This window comes from Numenius arquata, chromosome 3 (assembly GCF_964106895.1).
Source record: "Numenius arquata chromosome 3, bNumArq3.hap1.1, whole genome shotgun sequence".
Lineage (NCBI taxonomy): Eukaryota > Metazoa > Chordata > Aves > Charadriiformes > Scolopacidae > Numenius > Numenius arquata.
In genome coordinates, this window is record NC_133578.1 from 64,850,847 (window position 1) to 64,863,672 (window position 12,826).

A 12,826-nucleotide genomic window follows, 5' to 3' on the forward strand; every position below is an offset into this window, starting at 1 on the left:
TATTCCTAATTCCACTTCTAAAACACATCTACAAAGGAGAAGTGTATGGAGTTGTTCAGCCTGAAGGCGGCTCTGGAGAGACCTTATAGCTGCCTTCCAGTACCTAAAAAGGGCCTACATGAAAGACAGGGAGAGACTCTTTATCAGGGAGTGTAGTGACAGGATGAGGGGTAACAGTTTTAAACAAAAGGACGGGAGATTTAGGTTAGATACTAGGAAGAAATTCTTTAGTGTGCGTGTGTGTCCAGTGAGGTGAGGCACTGGAACAGGTTGCCCAGAGAAGCTGTGGATGCCGCATCCCCAGAAGTGTTAAAGGCCAGGCTGGATGGGGCTTTGAGCAACCTGGTCTGGTGGGAGGTGTCCCTGCCCGTGGCAGGGGGGTTCGAACTGGATGATCTTTAAGGTTTCTTTCAGCTCTAACCACTCTATGATTCTATGATTTTATAATTCTATGATTCTATGGGACGGAACTAAGTCAACTTTGAACTGCTTTGGTGTTTTAGGATCCAACAGGTGCAAGCAATAGTATGATCTTGATTTTTCTCTGTACTAATAATAATTTGATTTAAGCATCAGAGGAATTATAATCCCTGAAATAGTTGTCACTGTAATACCAGTTCAAAGACACCTACAATACCCCTACCTAATGACAGTGCAGATTCCCAGGAACTATGATTCCCAGCAGCAACCAGGTCTTCATCACATCTAGTTGTGCCCTACATCTGTTGTGTCCTTCCCACATCTAAGCCATGAAAATTGTCTGCTGCTATATTTCATTTCCTTGATCATTGTAACTGTTAAACCAGATGGGAAAAATGTAGTAAGAGGCATTAAGCTACAGTGTTTTAGTATGAAACTAGAAAATTGTATTTACCCTACCTGTGGTCCAAATTGCTAAATTCTACCTAAAAAGTTGATTTTTCTTCCCTTCATGGCCTCTTTCTGGTGCTTTCTTGTAGAAGAATGTTTTCAGTAGTTTTTTTAAGTCCTCTCCAAAACACTGCACTAAAAAAAATGGGACTTATGTTCGTGTGCATTGGGATTGCTTGTCATAGCATCAGCAACTTTCTGTAGGGCTCTGTAGCCTGAGACCCATCACATTCACCAAAGTACTAGTTTCTCCTTTATCTTAGTCAAAGATTATAAGCAAGTTTTTTGTTTTGTATTAGCCTGAATCCAAATGTCACAAGTACCATTGTAAAAGAAAAAATAGTTATAGTATATGCTGACTGACGTTGTAAAGCTCCTCATTTATTAGTAGCTTTAATAAGGCTCATTTATTCAATACAAAATGAAAATATAGCCAGCTGCATTATATTCTTGGCCTGGCTGTGAACCTAACTAGGGTCAGCCACTGGTCAGCCAGTGCAGTGCAAACTTTCTGTATTTTGGTTGCACCTCAAGTTTCATGGGTTGTCTCTTCCCTTTTTTTCTACATCTCCCTGACCCACACAACTGGCCATCCACCAAATCTGGCTGTCCCACCAGGAACTTTGAACATGCATGAAAGTCTGTTAGGAGCTAAACTAATAAAATATTCTGGATGGCACTTGTAACTGAAGCCAGATGGGACAGACCAGTCCATGGCATGAGTGTACTTCCGTGAACCCTTGGTGCTACATAGATCTCTGAGAGATATGTGGAAAATGCATCTCTTTGAACTATTGAAGCAGGCACATAACCTTATGATGCCCCATGCTGTTTTATGTGCATGCCAGTCAGGACAAGCTTTACCATATTGTGCAGTATAATGGGAACTGACCATGGCAGGGCGATGTGAAGCATCAAACATCCAGGAGAAGTCTACTGATGGGCACAAAATATATCCTATCCCCAGAATGCTCTTGCACCCATTGCACATGTGAAGAAACTTTTACAGCTGAGCTTTTTTGGTGGAAAGGATAAGCAGAGATTATCTGGTGTGGCTTTCTCAATCTGTGTGGCTGGCCTCCCAGGGAAAAGCTCTGATTTTTTCCAAGTACAGCACGTGTGTGTAACCCTGGGGCAAATGAGAAATTGAATGTGTGTCATTTATTTGTTTAGTGCTTTGCAAACTCCCAGCACCCTGTGCTGGCTACTCAGTGCTGAATGCTTGTTGTTCCAAGGACCACTCCTCGCTAGGACTAATCCCAACCCTGGAGAAGTCGATGGGAATCTTCCCCTTGACTTAAGGGTTTGTTGGATAGAGCCCCTATCTTCCACACTTCGTGTTCCCATTGAACTCAGAGGGGTGTCTTGATGTGCAAGGAAGGAATCACTGGTCCTCCCGTTACTCAATGTCAATATTAACTAGCGAAGTAAATACAAGCAATGGGCTTTCCCTCACATAGTAATTAAATATGTTTCCTCTATTCTCTGCCGCTTTTTACATTAAAGGATCTACACTGTTTTCTTTTAGCTTTAATGATTTTAGCTGGGAGGCAGGTTTAGAAGAGGGCATCATAATCCCATGTTACCAACAGGATGTAAGAATATGTTTTTTAAATAAGGAAATAGCAAGGCAGAGTTTACTAAGCGGGTTTTGCATTGTTTCTGGTCAGCTACAATGCGCAGACTTAGTTCATCCTGTTCGTATGTTAAAAAGCTAGTTTAATCATACAAGATAACTCATCTTTTTCTGCCATCTAGTGACAAAAACTGCAGCTTAACAAATCTATGGACCGTTTATTCAGGTCATTTATTTTATTCAGTCACACACAGGCAGTAAGATACGGCTATCAACATGCATTTTCCTGGTCATTCCGCAGCACTTCATGAGATCTGAATGTGGGAGAAGGCACAGAGATTGTGTTTTGCTCTTTTAAGTATCATCATTTTCGTAATTGTTTTGAGCCTCTCATCCTGTACATAACGACTAGGTCAGTCTTGCAATGAAGAAAGAACATCCCTAGGACAGAAATCCGCCTGCCAGTTGTGTCTTCAAAGAAACCCACCTGACACATCATTTGTGGAGACTCTCTCTCTGCAGAGGACCAGCAAAACCTTCCCTCCACCTTTGACAGGTTACACGTGAGGACACATAATACTGTTGCCCAGTGATAGTATTAAGACAATCAGTGGCCACCAGCCACAAGAAATGAAATAGTTGCTATATCTAGCCCAAAGACTGTATATTTCTCTTTCTTTCCTTCTACTGAAATTGAAGACACACTTCACCGATGTCAGTAAAATTGTTAATAAACTTAAAATATAAGCATATGTTTAAAATGCTTTGGTCAAGCAAGCCTTTCACTTGCTATTTCATAAAAACTTTGTTGTGGCACTATGATATGAAATGAGAATTTTCCAAATCCTTGCCTAAACATTGTCTTATCCTAATATATGAAAGAACTTTCTGGCTGCTTGTATGTAGGCACTAGGATAGACACCAGAAACCCATTTATGGGATTTTAACACCACCTGAGCTACAAAAGTAGTGCTATAAGGCTTTAATATGTTGCATGATTTTTCCCTAAACAAGAAACCTCATTCAGATCCCATTAAAATAACTTTGAAGTCTCAAGACATATTGGGTCAAGCCCAAGATAAGCCCATGGAGAAATGATAGTGACATTCAGCCTCTCTACTGCATATACATAATTCTTGGCAGGACTGGAAAGTAAATTACCTCTGCCTGTTTTTCCAGACAATGTCAAAATCATCAGATAAGGTGTGCAAAAATGACAGCACACATTAACATATCACTACTAGCTTTACATTAAACATTGCAGCCTTATTAGCAACAGCTGGCCACCTTGTTATACTCATTGCAACAATTTTACAGACAAGAATTAACAAACCAAAGCCATTATTTTTGCATTGTCTCCAGTGAATGATGGTATTATTTTCATCTCTAATAATAGGGAATGCTGCAGTATCTCATTACATCGGTGTAAGTCATGGGCGTTATTAATAAAGACCACTGGCACTTGGGGTTTTTTTCTTATAGGTGTTTGATTGTTGAAGATTTATATATGTGATTCTCCTGGACTGTGACACCAGTATGACCCATAAAGTCCTTCTTTGAATGATAATATACCCCATCACAGGAATTTTATTGTCACTTTAATGAAGTGTTTAGAATTATTATCTATGCCAAAACACTGCACTTTTAATTTCAAATCAAAAGAAAACAGTTCACATAAAAATTACATGTTAATAAGAAGCATTTGTGTGAAACGACTATGAAAATTCTAACTGGCTTTTTAACTGGGGTCAATGGAAAGTAATGAGAAGATTTATAAAATACTAAGGCATCAGCTGCATTTTATAACCATCTCATAGAAACAAAGACAAGTTCATAATCATTCTCTTTTCTAAGCAAATGAATGATAAAACCTTTTTGTTTAACTTTATGTTTTCTTCATTGTCTTCAAGTCTCTTCAGTTACATCACTTTTCATTTATGTGAGGAATGAAAGAGATCCCTATCTATGAAAATAATAATTAAAAAGAACAACTAAGGCAAGCACTGTTTTTCCAGTTTCCATGAAGGCAGGGTCCTGCTGGAACAAAGCTGGATGACTGTCCTGATCCCCACATACTCCAGTTGCACAAGCATAAAGGGTTCTTTGAGAGATCGGCCTCTACGATGAGCAAGAAAATACTGACCATAAGGGGAAAGAGATACGTTCAGACACCATCATGCACTCTTACTTCTTTAAGTATCCTCTTTCCACTTTGAAATGTTTTCCCACAACCTCCCTCACCTTAAGTTTTATGAATAAATAGACCACACAGAGAAACCTTGGATGAAATCTCAAAAACAGCTTTTGAAAATAAGGAACTGTAATCCTCACTCAGTCCTTTTTCATTGGTGATTAGTGTAAAGCAGCTCTGTGCCTTTGAGTGTCATGGACCAAACCCTAAAAGGACAAGACAGAATCATAGAAAACCTTCCAGTTCGCTTTTTCTTTAAGTGGGGGAAATATTTTAACAGTGAATAATTTTCAATCTCCAGTGAACCTTAAGACTGAAAAGCCTTTACTTCAATGAACCTAAATAGAGTTAAGTATGCATTTAAGTCTCTAGAACCTTAGGAGCCTTATTTCTGTATTTTCCACAATGAATAATTTACAGCACTAATAGTGGTGTCTAACAACAATAATTCAAGACAGAATGACCTGAAGACCAAGACTACTAGTCAAACTGTAGTGGTGGGATTCTTCTAACTATATCCAGGCACCTGCTTATGGGCAAGTTATCCTGCCTTCCCTTCGGTGTCAGTGCAGAGCCAGCCAGTGGAGTCCTTTGTGCAATTCATCTTATCCTGAATTAATTGTCAATATTTGGTGAACATGAATCACAGTCTGAACTCTGTCAGCATCCCTAAACACACAGGGCTGTAATACCCACACTGGAGACACCTGAAGATAACTCTACCTTTTTGCTGACTCATGATGAGTTCAAAGGTTTGTGATATTCATTTTTCTTCTCAGTCCACAAGATATAAGCAAGATGATGTGTAAAACATATGTTAAAATGACACTTCACTGCAGCCATTTGTCAAGTTTACAGGGCTGGCTACCTGAGGACCTCACACAGATGTTTGGTTAAGAGTGCTCTTTTGCAGGGGCAACAAAAAATAAATGTGCTTATATGTAGAGGACTGAAATATTCCCCAGTTCTTAGAACAGGTGTTTAAAATAACTATGTCTTTTTATGTTTCCATTAAAAAGCATACAATTTTATTTAGACTCTAGGTATGCACAATATCTACCTTGAAGCCACCTTGTGGTATGAAGACTCTCCAGTCTTCTTTCTAAATTATACATTAATTAACCAGATTTGATTCATAGAAAAATTGATTCCTGGGTAAATCCAGTGGCTAAATTTAATTCCTCAACCACATCCACACACAGCTGTTCTGTGCATGTGTTGACCTGTTTGCAGAGGGTGTGATCAAGTGTTTGTCTGGCTCAATAACTCCTGCATCAAAGCCCTAGAGAGGAAATGCTGTGACGACAGCAATGCAAAATGCATGTGTCAGTTGTAATTACATTGCTATTTATTTACTCAGTGTAGACACTTGTACTTTTAGAAATAGATTGAGACAGCTGGCTGATTTTCAACAAGTCATGGAAGAGATGTGTAGTTATAGCCATGACCTTGCATGAAGTACAGACATAGATGGACTTGTTTGATGCTAGTTTTGATAGCATCAAGTCTAGGAAGAGTTTGGGCAGTGAATGGGCAGTTCACCACACAGGTAAAAGGTCATTCTAACTCTTCTTTGGAGTAAGTTTATTTGGTGAGAATGGCCAAGTACGATTACAGGTTTCATTAAAAAGTGGTTTTAAAATAAAAAAATCGCATTACACTTAACTGAGACTACCAGCAGCAACATCAGTCTTATGCTCCCAGTCACCTGCCTCAGTGACCTCAGTGCAGCTTTTGAAGCTCCAAAGATGCAAAGTGACCCAAGTCTGCTTCCTTCCAGAAGTAAGCTACAGGAGCTCACAGTCACTGTGACCAAGAGACTTATGCACAGAGTTGTTGTGGATTAGGTAGCATGTGGTAACTTGTCCATGTGTCCATGTGTCTTTCTGGCCTAGTTAGAAGGATTTAAACAGTCATTAGTGCATGACAGCGGAAGGAATTGGGAGAGCTTTGGTCTCAAGGTCAGAGCATGATTTTCAGGCAAGGAAATACTGGCATATACCAGTTTACAAGGTGTTGTATCTGCTTCTCACCTCTTTCCCTCTTCTCCTTTCTCATGCCAGATGAAGGATACTAATTTACTACAGTCCCAAATAAGCAGTAAATCATTATCCACCATGCAGTGACCACTGTGCAGACAGGGATATAAAGGACATTCCTGCTTCTTCTCTGTTGCTTGAACATGTAATCCAATTTGCAATCTAGCTGTAAATTGTAGGAGTCAGTGATCAAGATTATGTTCCCAGGTCCCACACAGCGTCTCTGTGCAGCACTGAACTAATGCCTGATGTCCCAAGGAAATATTTCAGGCTTTCATTCACCAAAGGCCATGAGAGCCTGATGGAGGGAGTTAGCTGTGTGCAATGTATTATTAATAACATTAACATATTAAAGACCATCTACTTACTGCCAAGCAAAATAAAATTAAATCATGTTAGCATAGTGGGAAAATCTCATTCAATAAAAAAGAACAAAAAACCCCCATGGGATTATTTATTCTAAGGTCTTAGCTAGGGAATATCATTTCAGATCTCAGACCACATGCAATTTTGGAGGTGTTTTCAGTCATTTTCTTCATTTCTTTGTCATCAAGCAGCAGGCTGATCCACAATCATGTTGTCAGTTCACAAGGACTACCAGTGGGCTTTCTGCTTATCTGGAGTGAGGGGGACTATGAAACACTAAGTGGGTCTCCAGTTTGTTATATGCCCCCCACCTTGGGAACAAGGAAAGGCTGCCGTGCTGGTAGCCCAGTCCCACAGTGGAAAACTTCTCTTGCAGGGAGACAGCCACAAAGTCAAACATCTCAGGGAGAGGGAGGGAGACGACTGGCACTGCTATCTGCACAGCCTGCCAGCTAGGCTGACTGTTGGCTTTGTTCCCCAGGAGCCAAAAAGAACTCCATTGAACTACCTACAGCCACAGCTCGCCATTCACCACTTTTAAGCAAATGTCATAAAAACACTCTAGTTGGAAAAAAAACAACATGGATTTCTCTCCTTGCAACCTTTGCATTCTTTTCTGCCCTTTCACAAATACAATGGCTGTGGTTTCTCTGGTTCAGGCAGAAAAGCTGCCCTGAACATCTCCGCTGTGCTCATAACTGCTTGGGGTTGTCTGTACAAACCTACCTGGTCAAGGGTAATAGATCCCATTATCAGTCACAGGATTTGAGCTTTGCCTTTGTCCACATCATTCACTTGAAATCACATGAAATACTACACAAATCACATAATTAGGTGATGTTTCAGGATGAACAGGACTTTCAAATGTGAAGAGTCAGCTCTTACTGTGGCCTCAGACCAGGGGAGCAGTAAAGAGCCAGCTGCCTTTGTAAACAGGCAAGCTAAAGCTATTCACATCACAAAAGGATCTGATGAAATACACTGCATTCTGAATGCAGACTATGCAACAAGCAGCAGAGAGACCCAGATTAATAAGGTCTTGGTTGTCACATACGTATGAGATGATTTGCATATTTAATACCAAAAGTGCAGGGAGCAAGTCTGTCTGGTAGATAGATGTAAATGCACGTGCCTTCATTGATGGATGTGTATGTGTTCTCAGATTTCGAAAATGGACAGATACTTGTGACTGTGGACACATAAAATAAAAAATATACAATAAAAAATATACAGCCATATCTGTGATGCCCTTAAAAGTGTGCTTATTTGCACTAATTTTAGGTAAAATGAAGCTAATATTCCACACTGTTTCTTAATGGAATACTGTTGCAGTCCTGAGTAATGTGCTCTAGTCAATCCTGCTTTAGCAGGGGAGTTGGACTAGATGATTCCCTTCCAACTCTGACAATTCCGTGATTCCATGATTTCTTGATCCTGAGCATTAACAGTCATCTGCTAGAAGCAAGGGGAAACTATTACTGTTGAGTAATTGCTGCCTGGAAATTGTGATGGTGCCACAGAATTGCTCCAAAATTAGCTTCCAGGTTTCTGCAGTATCATTCTATATGTAAAAGGCAGTTGAATTCAACAGATCAGTTTATGCAGCACATAGGAAAAAATTCCTGGATCCATTTAAAAAAGGGTTATAAATTGCATTTTATCTTAATTTTGAGTCCTACACACCAAATCTGCCGTTTCTTTTCCTCTGGTTGCTTACACAGGTGTTGGTCTTATTCAAATTATTAATCAGAAAACATATGTATAGATGCTACTAACTGTAGCAGTTCGTGCAATGTCCCTAAGGATCATGTTTGAAAAACACTACAGATGAAGGAGCAGATGCAGAAATGCTATGCAATGTGACGACTTCATTCAAAAAAGGAGGAAGCAAAGTGTGTTGTCTTTTCCTAAGCAGCTCCTGGCTGTTTCAGCCAGAGTCATTCAGAGCCACTGGCCTAAGACTAGCAGAATTTTACTGCCAGTCTCAAATTCAAACACTTTTATTAGTTTTATTTTGGCAGGACCTAATGTTAGTAAGAGGTAGATGCATTCTTAATAGCTGGAGAAAGAATTTCCTGTTCACTTCTATTTACAGTTGTTTGCATTTCATTCTCCCCTATTTAGATGAAGCTTTAATAGTTCACCAGTTCATGAAAGGCTGCAGACATTTCCTCAGCCAGATCTAGTCCTAATGAGAGAGTAAAGAAGATATTTTAAAACAGCATTGCTGACGTAGTCTACTGGTGATATTACATTTGAAAGTGCTAGAGTTCTCATAGGATTTAGTACGGAAAAGAAACTGGGACAACCTATATTTCAAATTCCAGTGGTTGCCCAGACAGATTTCTGTTTGTTAGCAATGATGACAAAATGCCTGTTGCTACTTTTACATTGCAAACCATTTTCCTCCTGTGGTTAATTTATTCCACGTGAAAGTTTTGGAGAAACTCTGTGTGTAGAATCTACAAATAGCTAGGTTCTTTAAGCAGATTTTACTAAACAATATTAAATAACAACTAAACAATATTAAATTTACTAAACAATATTAAGTATTCAACAGAAATAAAAATGGCATGTCTCAGCAATAATAAACATTGAAAGAAGGCAGAGGGAATACCACATCCTTCTGTGCTGAGAGCCAGGAAGAAATCCTCTTGGGAAGGTGAAAATGGATTTACCATGGATGAAAGAAAAAGGATATAGTGTGAGAGGATGCCATTTTCTCAGCCTTAGGCAACACATAACACATTTTTACCAGCTGGAAAAGAGCATTGCTGCTGATTACAAAATCACCATGGTAGAACTGCTAGTTTGACTTTGCCAAATTTGAAGGGCCACACTTACAGAGGCAAGATGGTAGGAAAAAAATAATTCAATGTGAGAAGAAGAATTCAGTGAGGATCACTGAAAGGAACCAGAAAATTAAAGCATCGCAAGATGCTGCTTTCCAAAATAACACGTTTAGTGATACTGATCATATGCATCTCTTCCAAATTGTAATTATTTCAGGAGTAAGAGGCACAGAAGAAACACTGGACCCTCTTTTTGATGGATGACACTCACAGATTTTGTGGGTGGTCTTCTATTGCATGTCTCCAACATGTAAAAGATCTTACTGGCTCGCTTACACTGCCATTTTGTGTTTACCCTACAAACTGAACTTACGCTGTTGTCTTGGACAGACTGAGCATTTACTCTTGACGTGATGGAATTACAGAAAGACTTCATGGTTATAAACAAAAAGTTTTAAACATTTTTCTCTTCTTATTTATTCAATTGCAAGCAAGTACTCCCATTTTTACTGTGGTTTCCCTTTGACTGAATTCAGTTCTTCGTGGTATTTTTTCTGCAATACCATCTGAATTTCTGGCTTTCTGGTCCACTTTATAGCACTATTTTTCAGAAGTACTCACCAAAATCTCAAGCATGCAGCCATCAACATTCCCATGGTACTGGTGCCTAGTACATTTATGGCAGTTTTGAAGCTGTACAAGAAAGCCACAAAGTCTAGTGTTTAATATGCTAAATTCTTAACCAATTTATATCAGCACAGCCTCACATGATGAGGAAAGCAATACCACTTTATGTTAAGTGGCATTGCACCCACAGCCTGGTGAAAAAGTTTACAGCTGGAGGCTGAATTGAAATCATGGATATTTGAGTATGTATATTTAAAACTCGGGATTCCTAACAAATTCATGGGCATGACTTATCCCTTTCGGCAGCAATTTTCCACGTTTTTTTAGTAAGACATACGAAGAAGTGATACAAAAATTGAAGTGTGGCTTGTTGTGGCCATTTTCTGTACCTAGTATATCCTGAACTTTGAAGTTTGCCAAGCTATAACCAGTCTTAAACTAAAGGCCATACAGGCTGTTCAACTGCTCAGTATAGAAGCATAATCCTCTGAACAGGGTAACTAAAAACAAGTGTGTGGCTAGTACACCCCTGAGTGCACTGGAGTGTTTGCAAATCTCCAGTTTCACAAACTAGACCAGGATTTTGAATAAGCTTGATTTGTAAAAGTTCATTGACCTAATCACCCAGAGGGCCAAGGTTGTTCAGGGTCTAAGAAAACAGTGTGTTCTTTAGGTCATATTTCTTTGCTGATTTAGGGGAAGACACTTTTCCCATTCATTTTACAAACCAGTAGTTTCCCAAATGATGTTGGGTCTTGTCTGTTTTGTCACAACTCTGGTGCAATTCCAAAGGAGACAATTCCTTCTACCCAAGGACAAATATGGTGTCAATGTCAAGAATTGGGATCTTCCAGCAGGAAATCTTCACAGGAAATGATTCAAAGATTGTCCTGAATGTATCAGAAAAATACAAGTAAAATGTTACAAGTAACAAAACACCAAAACAAGGGCAATAAGGTTAATAAGATTATCTCTATATGACATAGACGTCTGCTCAAGGAGGCAGTGCTCCCTTACAAGCCAGGTCTTCTGACATCCTCTTTAGGGACCAGGCACGAGCTGAGTCCTAGTCAAACTGTCAAACTGTGATGGGTGAAAACACAGAAGAAAAAGCATACTAATGAGAGAAAAAATACTAATGACAGGTGACAAAGGATGAAAAAAAAGGAAGTGGTGTAAGACCTGAGCTCAACATAATCTGAGAGGTCATTGGAGGACCAGAGAGAGAACAAAGCAGCCCAGCAATGCCCAAAGCCCACGGAGGATCTCCAGGCCAAGCCAGGTAGAGTTGGTTGGCATGCAGGCTGCTCCACATTGGTGCCACCAAGACAGTGGGCTGTGGCTACCTGCAGCCAAGGTCTTCACGTGGAGCCTTGAGATAATCATAGTATCATAGAATAGTAGAATCGTAGAATGGTTTGGGTTGGAATGGACCTTAAATACCATCTAGTTCCAACCCCCCCACCACGGACACGGACACCTTCCACTAGACCAGGTTGCTCAAAGCCCCATCCAGCCTGTCCTTGAACTCTTCCAGGGGTGGGGCATCCAAAACTTCTCTGTTCCAGTGCCTCACCACCCTCAGAGTGATATCTAATCTAAATCTAGCCTCTTTCAGTTTAAAACTGTCACCCCTCATCCTATCACTACAATCCCTGAAGAGTCCCTCCCCATCTTTCCTGTAGGGCCCCTTTAAGTATTGGAAGGCCACAATAAGTTGTCCCTGGAGCCTTCTCTTCTCCAGGCTGAACAACCCCAACTCTCTCAGCCTGTCCTCACAGGAGAGGTGCTCCAGCCCTCTGATCATCTTCGTGGCCTTCCACTGGTCCCCCTCCAACAGGCCCATGTCCTTCTTGTGTTGGGGGCCCTAGAGCTGTACACAGTACTTCAGGTGGGGTCTCATGAGAGCAGAGTAGAGGGGCAGAATCACCTCCCTCAACCTGCTGGCCATGCTTCTTTTGACATAGCCCAGGATACAGTTGCCTTTCTTGGCTGTGAGCGCACATTGCCAACTCATGTTGAGCTTCTTATCAACCAACACTCGCAAGTCTTTCTCCTCAGGGCTGCTCTCAATCCATTCTCTGCCCAGCTTATGTTTGTGTTTGGGATTGCCCCAATCCACCTGCAGGACCTTGCATTTAGCCTTGTTGAACTTCATGAGATGCACATGGGCCCACCTGTCAAGCCTGTTCAAGTCCTTCTGGATGACATCCCTTCCCTCCACACCACTTGATGTTACTGGCAATCTTGCTGAGGGTGCATTCAATCCCACTGTCCATGTTGCCAATAAAGATGTTAAACAGTGTCGGTCCCAATACCAATGCCTGAGGAATGCTACTCATCACTGATCTCCACTTGGGTATCA